Source organism: Hyla sarda, chromosome 1, assembly GCF_029499605.1.
Source record: "Hyla sarda isolate aHylSar1 chromosome 1, aHylSar1.hap1, whole genome shotgun sequence".
Classification (NCBI taxonomy): Eukaryota; Metazoa; Chordata; class Amphibia; order Anura; family Hylidae; genus Hyla; species Hyla sarda.
The window spans coordinates 244814673-244828610 of NC_079189.1; positions in this window are offsets into that span (position 1 = coordinate 244814673).

Below are 13938 nucleotides of genomic sequence, written 5' to 3' on the forward strand. Positions count from 1 at the left end.
TTAGTTTCCAAAATGGAGTCACATGTGGGGGGTCCACTGTTCTGGCACCATGGGAGCTTTGTAAACACACATGGCCTTCAATTCCAGACACATTCTCTCTCCAAAAGCCCAATGGCGCTCCTTCTCTTCTGAGCATTGTTATGTGCCCGCAGAGCACTTTACATCCACATATGGATTATTTCCATACTCAGGAGAAATGGGGTTAAAAAGTTTAGTTTTTTTTTCTTCCTATTTTCCCTTGTAAAAATAAAAAATGTAGGTTAACACCAGCATTTTAGTTAAAAAAAATTCCACCTGTGGGGTGTTAAGGCTTACTATACCCCTTGTTACATTCCGTGAGGGGTGGGTATTTTCGTACTCAGGAGAAAGGGAGTTAAAAATGTTGGGGGTCTTTTTTTCCTTTTACCATACTTTGAAAAGTATGGGGCAACTTTAGCATGTTAGTGTAAAAAATTTAATTTTTTTTACAATAACATGCTGGGGTAGACCCCAATTTTACCTTTTCATAAGGGGTAAAAGGAGAAAAAGCGCACCAAAATTTGTAGTACAGAAATACCCCATATGTGGCACTAAACTGTTGCCTTGAAATATGACAGGGCTCCGAAGTGAGAGAGCACCATGCAAATTTGAGGCCTAAATTAGGGATTTGTATAGGGACAGACCTGGATGTAAGATTTACACTTGCCTCCAATACCAAAATTAGGGTACTTTTATGATGTTCATAGGGTACATTCACACAGGCGGCGGTTCACAGCGAGTTTCCCACTGAGAGTTAGAGCTGCAGTGGAAAATTTGCTGCATCTCAAACTTGCAGCGAGAAACTCACTGTAAACCCCCGCCCTAGTGAATGTATCCTAAAAACACTACACTACACAAAATAAAGGGTAAAACATTACACATACACCCCCCAAATAAAAATGAAAAACGTCTGGTACAGCACTGTTTCCAAAATGGAGCCTACAGCTGTTGCAAAACAACAACTTCCAGTATTGCCGGAAATCTATTGACTGTCCAGGCATTCTGGGAGTTTTGCAACAGCTGGAGGCACCCTGTTGCGGTGGGAGGGGGTCCTCCAGCTGTTGTAAAACTACAACTTCCAGCATGCCCTTTGGCGGTCCGTGCATGCTGGGGGTTGTAGTTATGCAACAGCTGGAGGCACACTTGTTGCCAAACACTGAGTTTGTTACTTAACTCAATGTTTCACAACCAGTGTGCCTCCAGCTGTTGCAAAACTACAACTCCCAGCATGTACGGTCTATCAGTGCATGCTTGGGGTTGTAGTTATGCAACAGCTGCAGGCACACTGGTTGCATAACACAGAGTTTGTTACTTAACTCAGTGTTTCACAATCAGTGTGCCCCCAGCTGTTGCAAGACTACAACTCCCAGCATGTACAGTCTGCCAGTGCATGCTGGGAGTTGTAGTTTGCAACAGCTGGAGGTACACTGGTTGCGAAACACTGAGTTAGGTAACAAACTCTGTGTTTCGCAACCAGTGTGCCTTCAGCGGTTGCAAAACTACAACTCTCAGCATGCATTGACAGCCGAAGGGCATGAAGGGAGCTGTAGTTATGCAACAGCTAGAGGCACACTTCTACAACTCTCAGCATGCCCTTTGGCTGTCCGTGCATGCTGGGAGTTACAGTTATGCAACAGCTGGAGGCACACTTTTTCATAACAAAAAATGTGCCTCCAGCTGTTGCATAACTACAACCCCCAGCATGCACAAACTACCAAAGGGCATGCTGTGATTTATGCAGGACGCCTGTCCTTTTCTTCAATTTATAATGCTGGGATTTATAGTTGTGCCTTTTGCTGTTGTATAACAACAACTCCCAGCATGCCCTTTGATGCATGCTGGGAGTTGTTGCTAAGCAACAGCTGGAGGCCAGCCTTACCTCCAGCTGCTGCGCTCTGTCCGACGATGGGGATTGGGGGCCCCCAAGCCAGGTAAAGACTCCCGGCACCCATTCTCGCCCTCCAGAATAGGTGCGAAGAGGAGGCCCATATATACACCCCCACAGCAGGATTCCTGATTCATTGGCCATTACCGTCCGACGAATCAGGATGACCGTGAGGGTTCATCAGTGCCTTTCACCCTTTTTTTCCAGGTCACCAGGGACCCGATTGACCTGGAATCGCCGCAAATCGCCGATCTGGGGGTTGCGGGGATCTCCGGACCCCCCAGGGGTTTGCACGGGATGCCTGCTGAATTATTTCTACAGGTACACCCTTGGTCCTTAAGTATCAGGATGTCGGGGCGTACCTTGGTCCTTAAGGGGTTAAGGCAAGGACCTACAAGGTAATATTTTCTTAAATATTTCCTGTACCACAAGCCACACCTGAGAGGCAGCGGGAGATTAGTGAGGCAAACAAGTGGCTCAGAAGCTGGTGTAGGAAGGAGGGGTTTGGGTTCAGGGAGAACTTGGCCGACTTCTCTGTCGGTTACCGGCTCTACCGTAGGGACGGGCTGCACCTCAATGGGGAGGGTGCAGCTGTTCTTGGGGGGTCCTCCAGCTGTTGTAAAACTACAACTTCCAGCATGCCCTTTGGCGGTCCGTGCATGCTGGGGGTTGTAGTTATGCAACAGCTGGAGGCACACTTGTTGCCAAACACTGAGTTTGTTACTTAACTCAATGTTTCACAACCAGTGTGCCTCCAGCTGTTGCAAAACTACAACTCCCAGCATGTACGGTCTATCAGTGCATGCTTGGGGTTGTAGTTATGCAACAGCTGCAGGCACACTGGTTGCATAACACAGAGTTTGTTACTTAACTCAGTGTTTCACAATCAGTGTGCCCCCAGCTGTTGCAAGACTACAACTCCCAGCATGTACAGTCTGCCAGTGCATGCTGGGAGTTGTAGTTTGCAACAGCTGGAGGTACACTGGTTGCGAAACACTGAGTTAGGTAACAAACTCTGTGTTTCGCAACCAGTGTGCCTTCAGCGGTTGCAAAACTACAACTCTCAGCATGCATTGACAGCCGAAGGGCATGAAGGGAGCTGTAGTTATGCAACAGCTAGAGGCACACTTCTACAACTCTCAGCATGCCCTTTGGCTGTCCGTGCATGCTGGGAGTTACAGTTATGCAACAGCTGGAGGCACACTTTTTCATAACAAAAAATGTGCCTCCAGCTGTTGCATAACTACAACCCCCAGCATGCACAAACTACCAAAGGGCATGCTGTGATTTATGCAGGACGCCTGTCCTTTTCTTCAATTTATAATGCTGGGATTTATAGTTGTGCCTTTTGCTGTTGTATAACAACAACTCCCAGCATGCCCTTTGATGCATGCTGGGAGTTGTTGCTAAGCAACAGCTGGAGGCCAGCCTTACCTCCAGCTGCTGCGCTCTGTCCGACGATGGGGATTGGGGGCCCCCAAGCCAGGTAAAGACTCCCGGCACCCATTCTCGCCCTCCAGAATAGGTGCGAAGAGGAGGCCCATATATACACCCCCACAGCAGGATTCCTGATTCATTGGCCATTACCGTCCGACGAATCAGGATGACCGTGAGGGTTCATCAGTGCCTTTCACCCTTTTTTTCCAGGTCACCAGGGACCCGATTGACCTGGAATCGCCGCAAATCGCCGATCTGGGGGTTGCGGGGATCTCCGGACCCCCCAGGGGTTTGCACGGGATGCCTGCTGAATTATTTCTACAGGTACACCCTTGGTCCTTAAGTATCAGGATGTCGGGGCGTACCTTGGTCCTTAAGGGGTTAAGGCAAGGACCTACAAGGTAATATTTTCTTAAATATTTCCTGTACCACAAGCCACACCTGAGAGGCAGCGGGAGATTAGTGAGGCAAACAAGTGGCTCAGAAGCTGGTGTAGGAAGGAGGGGTTTGGGTTCAGGGAGAACTTGGCCGACTTCTCTGTCGGTTACCGGCTCTACCGTAGGGACGGGCTGCACCTCAATGGGGAGGGTGCAGCTGTTCTTGGGGAGAAGATGGCCAGAAGGGTGGAGCAAGTGTTTAAACTAGGGACTTGGGAGGAGGGAACCTACAACATAGAGGGGGAAGATAGTGTAGATAGAGAGGTTGTACTTGGGGTGGAGCAGAGGGAGGGGTTAGAATAGTTAATAGGGATAGGCTTTATAGCGAAAAAAACAAACACCTTTGAATTGCATGTTGACTAACGCCAGAAGTCTGACCAATAAAACTGACAAACTGGAGTTGATAATGTCTTAGGAGAATTATGACATAGTGGGTATAACAGAGACTTGGTTGGACAATGGCCACCCTACCCTATCACCAGCCGAGGGTGTGCTTTAACCCTTGCGGGGACATCGCTTTGGGGGAGGCGATGTACCCCTTTAAACATGAAAGTGTTGGCCCTTTAAAAAATGATGAGGAAGAAATTCTAGACAGGGATCTGGGAAATGCAAATATATTAAACACATTTTTCTCTACTGTATTAATAGAGAAAAATGAAATGCCAGTTGAAATACAGCGAGATAAGATAAACTCCCCTGTACAGGTCACCTGTCTAACCCAGGAAGAAGTACAGTGCTACCTAAAAAAAAAAATCTAAATAGACAAATCACCAGGTCCAGATAACATTCACCCCCATGTCCTAAAGGAATGAAGTAATGTAATAGACAGACCCCTATTTTTAATAATCAAGGACTCTATAATGACAGGGTCTGTTCCCCAGGACTGGCGCACAGCAAATGTGGTGCCAATATTTAAAAAGAGGTCAAAAAGTTCCCCCGGGAATTATAGGCCTGTTAGTTTAACCTCCGTTGTATGTAAATTGTTTGAGGGTTTTCTAAGGGATGCTATTTTGGAGTATCTTGATAAAAATAAATGTATGACCCCATATCAGCATGGGTTTATGAGGGATCGGTCCTGTCAAACTAACCTGATCAGCTTTTAAGAGGAGGTGAGCTCCAGACTGGACCAGGGGAAATCGTTGGATGTCGTATATCTGGAATTTTCCAAAGCATTTGATACGGTACTACATAAAAGATTGGTACATAAAATCAGAAGGATTGGGCTGGGGGAGAATGTGTGCAAGTGGGTAAGTAACTGGCTCAATGATAGGAAACAGTGGGTGGTTATTAATGGTACTTATTCTGATTGGGTGGCTGTTACTAGTGGGGTACCACAGGGGTCAGTCGGGTCCTATTCTATTTAATATATTCATTAATGACCTTGTAGAGGCATTGAATAGTAAATTAGTAATCTTTGCAGATGATACTAAACTCTGTAAAGTGGTTAACACAATAGAGGACTGTGCACTGTTACAAATGGATCTGGATAGGTTGGATGTTTGGGCTGTGAAGTGGCAGATGAGGTTCAACACTGATAAATGCAAGGTAATGCACATGGGGAAGAAAAATTGTGACGACTGACGTGGAAAAGGACTTAGGAGTCTTAGTTAACAGTAAATTTAGCTGTAGTGACCAGTGTCGGGCAGCTGCTGCAAAGGCAAATAAAATCATGGGGTGCATCAATAGGGGCATAGATGCCCATGACAAGGAAATAATTCTACCGCTGTGCAAATCACTAGTTAGACTACGCATAGAATACTGTGTACAGTACTGGGCACCAGTGTACAAGAAAGATATAGTAGAGCTGGAGAGGGTTCAAAGAGGAGCAAACAGAGTAATACGGGGAATGGGAGGACTACAGTACCCAGAAAGATTATCAGAATTAGGGTTATTTAGTTTTGAAAAAAGAAGGCTTAGGGGCGACCTAATAACTATGTATAAATATATCAGAGGACAGTACAGAGATCTCTCCCATGATCTATTTATACCCAGGACTGTATCTATAACAAGGGGGCATCCTCTACGTCTAGAGGGAAGAAGGTTTCTATACCAGCACAGATGGGGGTTCTTTACTGTAAGAACAGTGAGACTATGAAACTCACTCCCGGAGAAGATGGTTAGAGATGAGCGAAGTTACAGTTATTCGATTCATCACAAACTTCTCGGCTCGGCAGTTGCTGACTTTAGCTTGCATAAATTAGTTCAGCTTTCAGGTGCTCCGGTGGGCTCGAAAAGGTGGATACAGTCCTAGGAGAGCGTCTCCGGAGCACCTGAAAGCTGAACTAATTTATGCAGGCTAAAGTCAGCAACTGTCGAGAAGTTTGACGAATGGAATCACTGTAACTTCGCTCATCTCTAGAGGTGGTCATGGTGAACTCAGTAAGAGAGTTCAAAAGGGGTCTGGATGCATTTTTGAAGAGTAATAACATTACAGGTTATTGAATCTAGATCTATAGGGACAGAAGGTTGATCCAGGGATCTATTCTGATGCCATATTAGGAGTCGGGAGGGAATTTTTACCTCTAAGATGAGCATTTTTTTTTTTTTGCCTTCATCTGGATTAACCCAGTAGGGACTCATTAGGGATATAGGTTGAACTTGATGGACTCTGGTCTTTTTTCAAACTATTAGGTTACTAGATACAAGTGGCAGAAAAATACTGACCACGTAATATCATTGTATCTGTAAGCAAAATATTGAGATAAATCTCAACAGTTTTTCTGTTTCGAATTTTGAAAATGAAAGAAGCAATCTGATTGGTTGCTATAGACAACTCAGCAATTTTTCCTCTGAATATGTTTTTAAATGTCCCTCATTATCCTTGAAGGAGATTTACCAGAAGTATATGAAAATGCACTAAACTTTACTGATAAGCTGAAAATATACACTGCTTTATATGGTCAGTCTTTACACTGGTTCTATACGTGGTTGGTTTATTTGGCTGCATTACAAATTATTTGTAGTGTTCAAAGGTAAGCTGTATTTTGTATTTGTTAGCCAAACCAGGAGTAGTAGTGTGTAGGTCTCATGTCTGGGTTTAGCTTACAAATACTGATGCAAAATAGTGATGAAATACTGCCATGTGAAAGTGGCCTAAGGATTTGCTGCTTTCTATTACACCCTGACAGTAATAAAAGAAGGACAAGTAGATGTCAGTAATGCTGCCTAGAAAACAGTCAGACTCTGTGTATTCAGAAGCTGGGTATAAAACAAATGAAGGAAAGGTGGTTATACACATTATATGAAACAATGAAATAAATATGCACATGTCAAGAATGCATGTTAATTGGGACATCTGAAGAATTAGCAGTCAGAGTGAAGTTATTTCTTCTGTTTGGCCACCTTAAGTAACGAAGAACGTATTCTGTGGCTGTCTAGGATAACCCATTAAACTGTTCCTCCCAATATTAGATAACATTTACATGCATATTTCACTTGCGCCTCTAGAGATCATAACTTAAACTCTGTTAGGAGACCCTAATAGTCTCCTCCTGAATGCTGTATGAACTTCTAATGTGACTTCTCCATCCTTAGCGTACTTATTTAGGCTAGGGTGTCATCTAAAAGTCTAGGCATTGGATTATCATAAAGTGACCATAAAGTTTGCATATGAAAAATCATTGCAGGCATCTGAAAATTCTTATATAGAAAAGTAAATCAACATAATAAAAATTGTTTATATAATTGTGTAGACTCATAAAATGTGTCCTCCTTAAAAGGGTACTTTAGCGAAAAGTAACTTATCCCCTATCTACAGGATATGGGATAAATGTCTGATCACTGGGGGTCCTTCAGCTGGGAGCCCCACAATGTCCTGCACAGTCCTCGGCTCTCTGAAAGAAGCGTGTGCTAAGCTCCATTTATTTGTATGGAAGCGCCAGACATGCCCAAGTGCAGAACTTTAAAGAAAGAGAGTGCTCCATAGCGTAAAACCGCCCGGGTGAGAGCAAATGGTAATTTGGAAAAACTCTTACAACAGGCATTTGTGTGAACTCGCACACAACAATGGTCAGCGTGGGTGAGTGTAAGGCCCGGTCTGCAGCCTCCCAACCAAACGAGCAGTAGCAGATGAAGACTTCCAGGAAATGGTGGGTTCTAGCGGCGCTGACCAGGGATGAGCACGTCAGGTAAGTGGAAAAGAAGGATTTATTTAAAACAATGCAACGCGTTTCACCGCATTTCCCCAGCTTCATCAGGCATGACAATCAAGGTAAGGAGGGACCTTATATACGGAGCAGTATTAACTCTTTCATAACCTGCATTGCATCTTTAACAATAGTTAAAATCAGGTTACTATTCAAACTTTATAACCAACCTATATGTGTATATATTACAGAATAAAATATATAGATTATAACCATACATCAAAAAATATATATATATAAATAATTAACAAAAAAAAAAACATTTAGGCTAATAAGAATAAATCAGCTAAATATTGTATAGGGTATGAGTGAGAGGGACACGCATACATATGCGTAAGACAAACCAACGGTTGTCATACTTATCTCTGACTTTTAATAATAATTAGTTTTGTTTGTATCCATTTATATTTTTATTTCCATAACTATTACAGACTCAATTGGGACTGAGCATATAGATCAAATGAATTCAAATATAGTACCTTCCTTTATTGCACTCAGAATAGAAGCACCAATAAAGGTATTGTTGCGCACTAGCATGCGCGCCGACTCACACACCATCCATATGTGGACATAATTCAAACCATATAAAATAATATTAAAATTGAATATTATCGATATTACAAAGAACCAAAATGAGAAAGAGAAAGCAAATCTAAGGAGAATCAAAACGAAAATTAAACTAAAATATATATATATAAAAAACCCATATTAACATTATGAGAAGCTAAAGCCTATATGCGAAAAACGCATGAAAAACGCTGAATATGAACAGAGCACCAGAATCAAGATTATCACACATTATCGATCATTTCATTTAATCCCTGGGGGATAAACGTTGCCAATTTATGTATCCAGAACGACTCCCAATTGATCAAGCGTTGAAATCAATTGGGAAGATTGGATAATCTTCTGGGATTTGTTCATGTATGATTAATTGTAATGCACTTGTATCACCCTTATGTATAATAGAAAAATGTCGCGAGACACTATGCAACAAAAATGATTTTTTTTCTATTAGATTTATTTTTACACATGCGGGATTGCACCGTCTGCACGGTGCGACCCACATATTGTAAATTGCAACTGCATGTCAATAAGTATATAGCGAATTGTGTGCCACAATGAACCAGATGTTTTATAGGAAACTTTTTCTTAGTTTGCAGAGATTGAAAACTCTCGATCCTGGTACTTTGCATCATATTACAGCAAAGACACCAACTTTTTTTTTATACGGAGCACAACCTTTCTCCACTGTCCCACCACTATTTTCCAGGGGGTCATTATTTCTGAATCTACTAGGTGCTAATAGATTTTTTAGATTTTTTGCACGTCTAAATGTCACACTAGGAGATTCTGGTACTAGCTGTTTTAATATAGGGTCAGCAAGAATAATAGACCAATTATGACTAAGAATTAGTTTGATTTCGGGTACACTATTATTAAAATTAGTAATAAAATGATATTTAAGTTTACTTTCCCCATTCGGTCCCTCCATGAAATCTGCATTTTTAGTCTTATTTTTGGTTACTAAGTCAGACTGTTCCTTTTTACTTTATTGTAAGTTGTGCATAATAGTTTTATTTGGATACCCCTTATCACAAAAGCGTTTTTGCAGTAATGTGGATTGCGTTTTGAAATCTGCATCACTAGTGCATTTTTTCCTAATGCGGACAAACTGCCCATAGGGCACATTCTTTAGCCAATTAGGATAACGTGCGCTATCAAAACTTAAAAAACTGTTAACGTCTACAGTTTTTTAATTCTTAGTCATAATTGGTCTATTATTCTTGCTGACCCTATATTAAAACAGCTAGTACCAGAATCTCCTAGTGTGACATTTAGACGTGCAAAAAAATCTAAAAAATCTATTAGCACCTAATAGATTCAGATAATAATAATTCAAATAATGACCCCCTGGAAAATAGTGGTGGGACAGTGGAGAAAGGGTGTGTTCCGTATAGAAAAAAAAGTTGGTATGTTTGCTGTAATATGATGCAAAGTACCAGGATCGAGAGTTTTCAATCTCTGCAAACTAAGAAAAAGTTTCCTATAAAAAATCTGGTTCATTGTGGCACACAATTCGCTATATACTTATTGACCTGCAGTTGCAATTTACAATATGTGGGTCGCACCGTGCAGACGGTGCAATCCCGCATGTGTAAAAATAAATCTAATAGAAAAAAAATCATTTTTTGTTGCATAGTTATACATAAGGGTGATACAAGTGCATTACAATTAATCATACTTGAACAAATCCCAATCGATTTGAAAGCTTCAATCGGGAGTCGTTCTGGATACATAAATTGGCAACGTTGATCCCCCCAGGGATTAAATGAAATGATCGATAATGTGTGATAATCTTGATCCTGGTGCTCTGTTCATATTCAGCGTTTTTCATGCATTTTTCGCATATAGGTTTTAGCTTCTCATAATGTTAATATGTGTTTTTCATATATATTTTTGTTTCATTTTCGTTTTGATTCTCCTTAGATTTGCTTTCTTTTTCTCATTTTGGTTCTTTGTAATATATTAGATTTTAATATTATTTTATATGGTTCGAATTACCATATTTATCGGGGTATACCACGCACCGGCCTATAACACGCACCCTCATTTTACCAAGGATATTTGGGTAAAAAAAGTTTTTTACCCAAATATCCTTGGTAAAATGAGGGTGCGTGTGTGTGCATGTGTATACCCCGATACACTGTTTCTGATCCCGCAGAAGCCCCCCAGGAAAGGCAGGGGGAAAGAGGCCATCGCTGCCCGCTTCTCTCCCCCTGCCTTTCCTGGGGTCTAGAGCCCTGCAGCCGCCGCTTCTCTCACGCTGGCTGTCTGCGCTACTGCCCGTTCTCTCCTCCTGACTATCGGTGCCAGAGCCCCATTGCCGGCGCCGATAACCAGGGGGAGAGAATCGGCGCCGCTGCCCCATAGCCAGGGGGAGAGAAGGGGCAGAGGCACCCATTGCCGGCGCCGCTGCTCCGTTGCCTCCCCCATTCCCGCTTGTATAATTACCTGTTGCCGGGGTCAGGTCCGCGCTGCTTCAGGCCTCCGGTGTGCGTCCCCTGCGTCGTTGCTATGCACTGCACGGCGTGGCGCAATGACAAGTGACGTCATTGCATCTCGCAGCGCATAGCAACGACACAGGGGATGCACACCGGAGGCCTGAAGCAGCGCGGACCCGACCCCGGCAACAGGTAATTATACAACCGGGGATGGGGGAGGCAACGGAGCAGCGGCGCTGGCAATGGGTGCGGCTGCCCCCTCTCTCCCCCTGTCTGTCGGCACCGCTGCCCCATTGCCGGCGCCGCTTCTCTCCCACTGGCTATCGGCGCCGGCAATGGGGCAGCGGCACCGATAGCCAGGGGGAGAGAACGGGCAGCGGCAATGATAGCCAGGGGGAGAGAAGGGCCGGCAGCAGGGCTCTAGACCCCAGGACAGGCAGGGGCAGAGAAGCCGGCAGCGACGGCAGGTCTCTGCACCTGCAAAGCCGCTGCAGTTCATTGATTTAAAGCGCCCGCTTTAAATCATTGAACTGCAGCGGCTTATTGGCGTATAACACGCAGATAGATTTTAGGCTAAAAAATTTTGCCTAAAAAGTGCGTGTTATACGCCGATAAATACGGTATGTCCACATATGGATGTTGTGTGAGTTGGCATGCATGCTAGTGCGCAACTACACCTTTATTGGTGCTGCAATTCTGAGTATAATAAAGTAAGGTACTATATTTGAATTCATTTGATCTATATGCTCAGACCCAATTGAGTCTGTAATAGTTATGGAAATAAAAATATAAATGGATACAAACAAAAAGAGATAATTATGACAACCGTTGGTTTGTCTTGCGCATATGTATACGCGTTCCTCACACTCATACACAATACAATATTTAGTTGATTTATTCTTATTATCATTAATTAATTTTTTTATTATTTATTTATTTATAATGGTTTTTTGATGTATGGTTATAATCTACATATTTTATTCTGTATTATATATATATATATATATATACATGGATATATTTTGGTCATAAAGTTTGAATACCGTATATACTCGAGTATAAGCCAACCCGAATATAAGCCGAGGCCCCTAATTTCACCCCAAAATCCCAGGAAAAGTTATTGACTCGAGTATAAGCCTAGGGTGGGAAATACATCATCCCCCCCTGTCATCATCCAGACCCCCGTCATTAACACCCTCATCATCATCACCCTGTCATCATCCCCCCTTCATCATCACTGCCTGTCATCATCCCCCCTTCATCATCACCGCCTGTCATCATCCCCCACCCCCCCTTCATCATCCCCTTGTCATCATCCCCACCCCCCTTCATCATCCCCTTGTCATCATACCCTTGTCATCATCCCACACCCCCCCTTCATCCTCCCCTTGTCATCATCCCCTTGCCATCATCCTCTTGTCATCATCCCACCCCCCCTTCATCATCCCCCTGTCATCATTCCACACCCCCCCCTTCATCATCCCCTTGCCATAATCCCCCCCCTTCATCATCCCCTTGTCATAATCCCACATCCCCCCCCCTTCATCATCCCCTTGTCATCATCGCCACATGTCATCATCATGGTCTTCAACCTGCGGACCTCCAGATGCTTCAAAACTACAACTCCCAGCAAGCCCGGGCAGCCATCGGCTGTCCGGGCTTGCTGGGAGTTGTAGTTTTGAAACCTCTGGAGGTCCGCAGGTTGAAGACCACTGCGGCCTTCGACATCATCCAGCCCCCTCTCACCCCCTTTAGTTCTGTACTCACCTCCGCTCGGCGCTGGTCCGGTGCTGCAGGACTGTCCGGTGGTGAGGTCGTCCGGTGGGATAGTGGTTCCGAGCTGCCATCTTCACCGGGGAGGCCTCTTCTCCGCGCTTCGGGCCCAGAATAGAGGCGTTGCCTTGATGATGACGCAGAGGAACATCAAGGCAACGTGACTATTCCGGGGCCGGGCCCGAAGCGCGGAGAAGAGGCCTCCCCGGTGAAGATGGCAGCCCGGAACCACTATTCCACCGGACGACCTCCTCACCGGACAGTCCTGCAGCACCGGACCAGGGCCGAGCGGAGGTGAGTACAGAACTAAAGGGGGTGAGAGGGGGCTGGATGATGTCGAAGGCCGCAGTGGTCTTCAACCTGCGGACCTCTGGAGGTCCGCAGGTTGAAGACCACTGAGGGCGGAGAGTTCACTCGAGTTTAAGCCGAGGGGGGTGTTTTCAGCACGAAAAATCGTGCTGAAAAACTCGGCTTATACTCGAGTATATACGGTAGTAACCTGATTTTAACTATTGTTAAAGATGCATTGCAGGTTATGAAAGAGTTAATACTGCTCCATAGATAAGATCCCTCCTTACCTTGATTGTCATGCCTGATGAAGCCACGCAAGTGCGGTGAAACGCGTTGCATTGTTTTAAATAAATCTTTCTTTTCCACTTACCTGATGTGCTCATCCCTGGTCAGCGCTGCTGTAACCCACCGCTCCCTGAAAGTCTTCACCTGCAAGTACAGAACTTGTGTCTCTTCGGCACTCTCATAGAGAATTAAAGGAGTGTGTGCTGACCCCAGCAAGTGCTCCGTTCAGAGAGCTGGGGCCTGTGCAGGGGATTGCGGGGAGGTCCCAGCGGTCGGGCCCCTGTGATCAGACACTTAGGAAAAGTCACTTTTCGCCGCAGTACCCCTTTAACCCCTTGGGGACAGAGCCCATTATGACCCTAAGGACGGGAGTATTTTTTGCAAATCTGACCACTGTCACTTTAAGCATTAACCCCTTAAGGACCCAGCCATTTTACACCTTAGGACCAGAGGGTTTTTTGAACATCTGACCACTGTCACTTTAAACATTAATAACACTGGAATGCTTTTAGTTATCATTCTGATTCAGAGATTTTTTTTTCGTGACATATTCTACTTTAACATAGTGGTAAAATTTTATGGTAACTTGCATCCTTTCTTGGTGAAAAATCCCAAAATTTTATGAAAAATTTGAAAATTTAGCATTTTTCTAACTTTGAAGC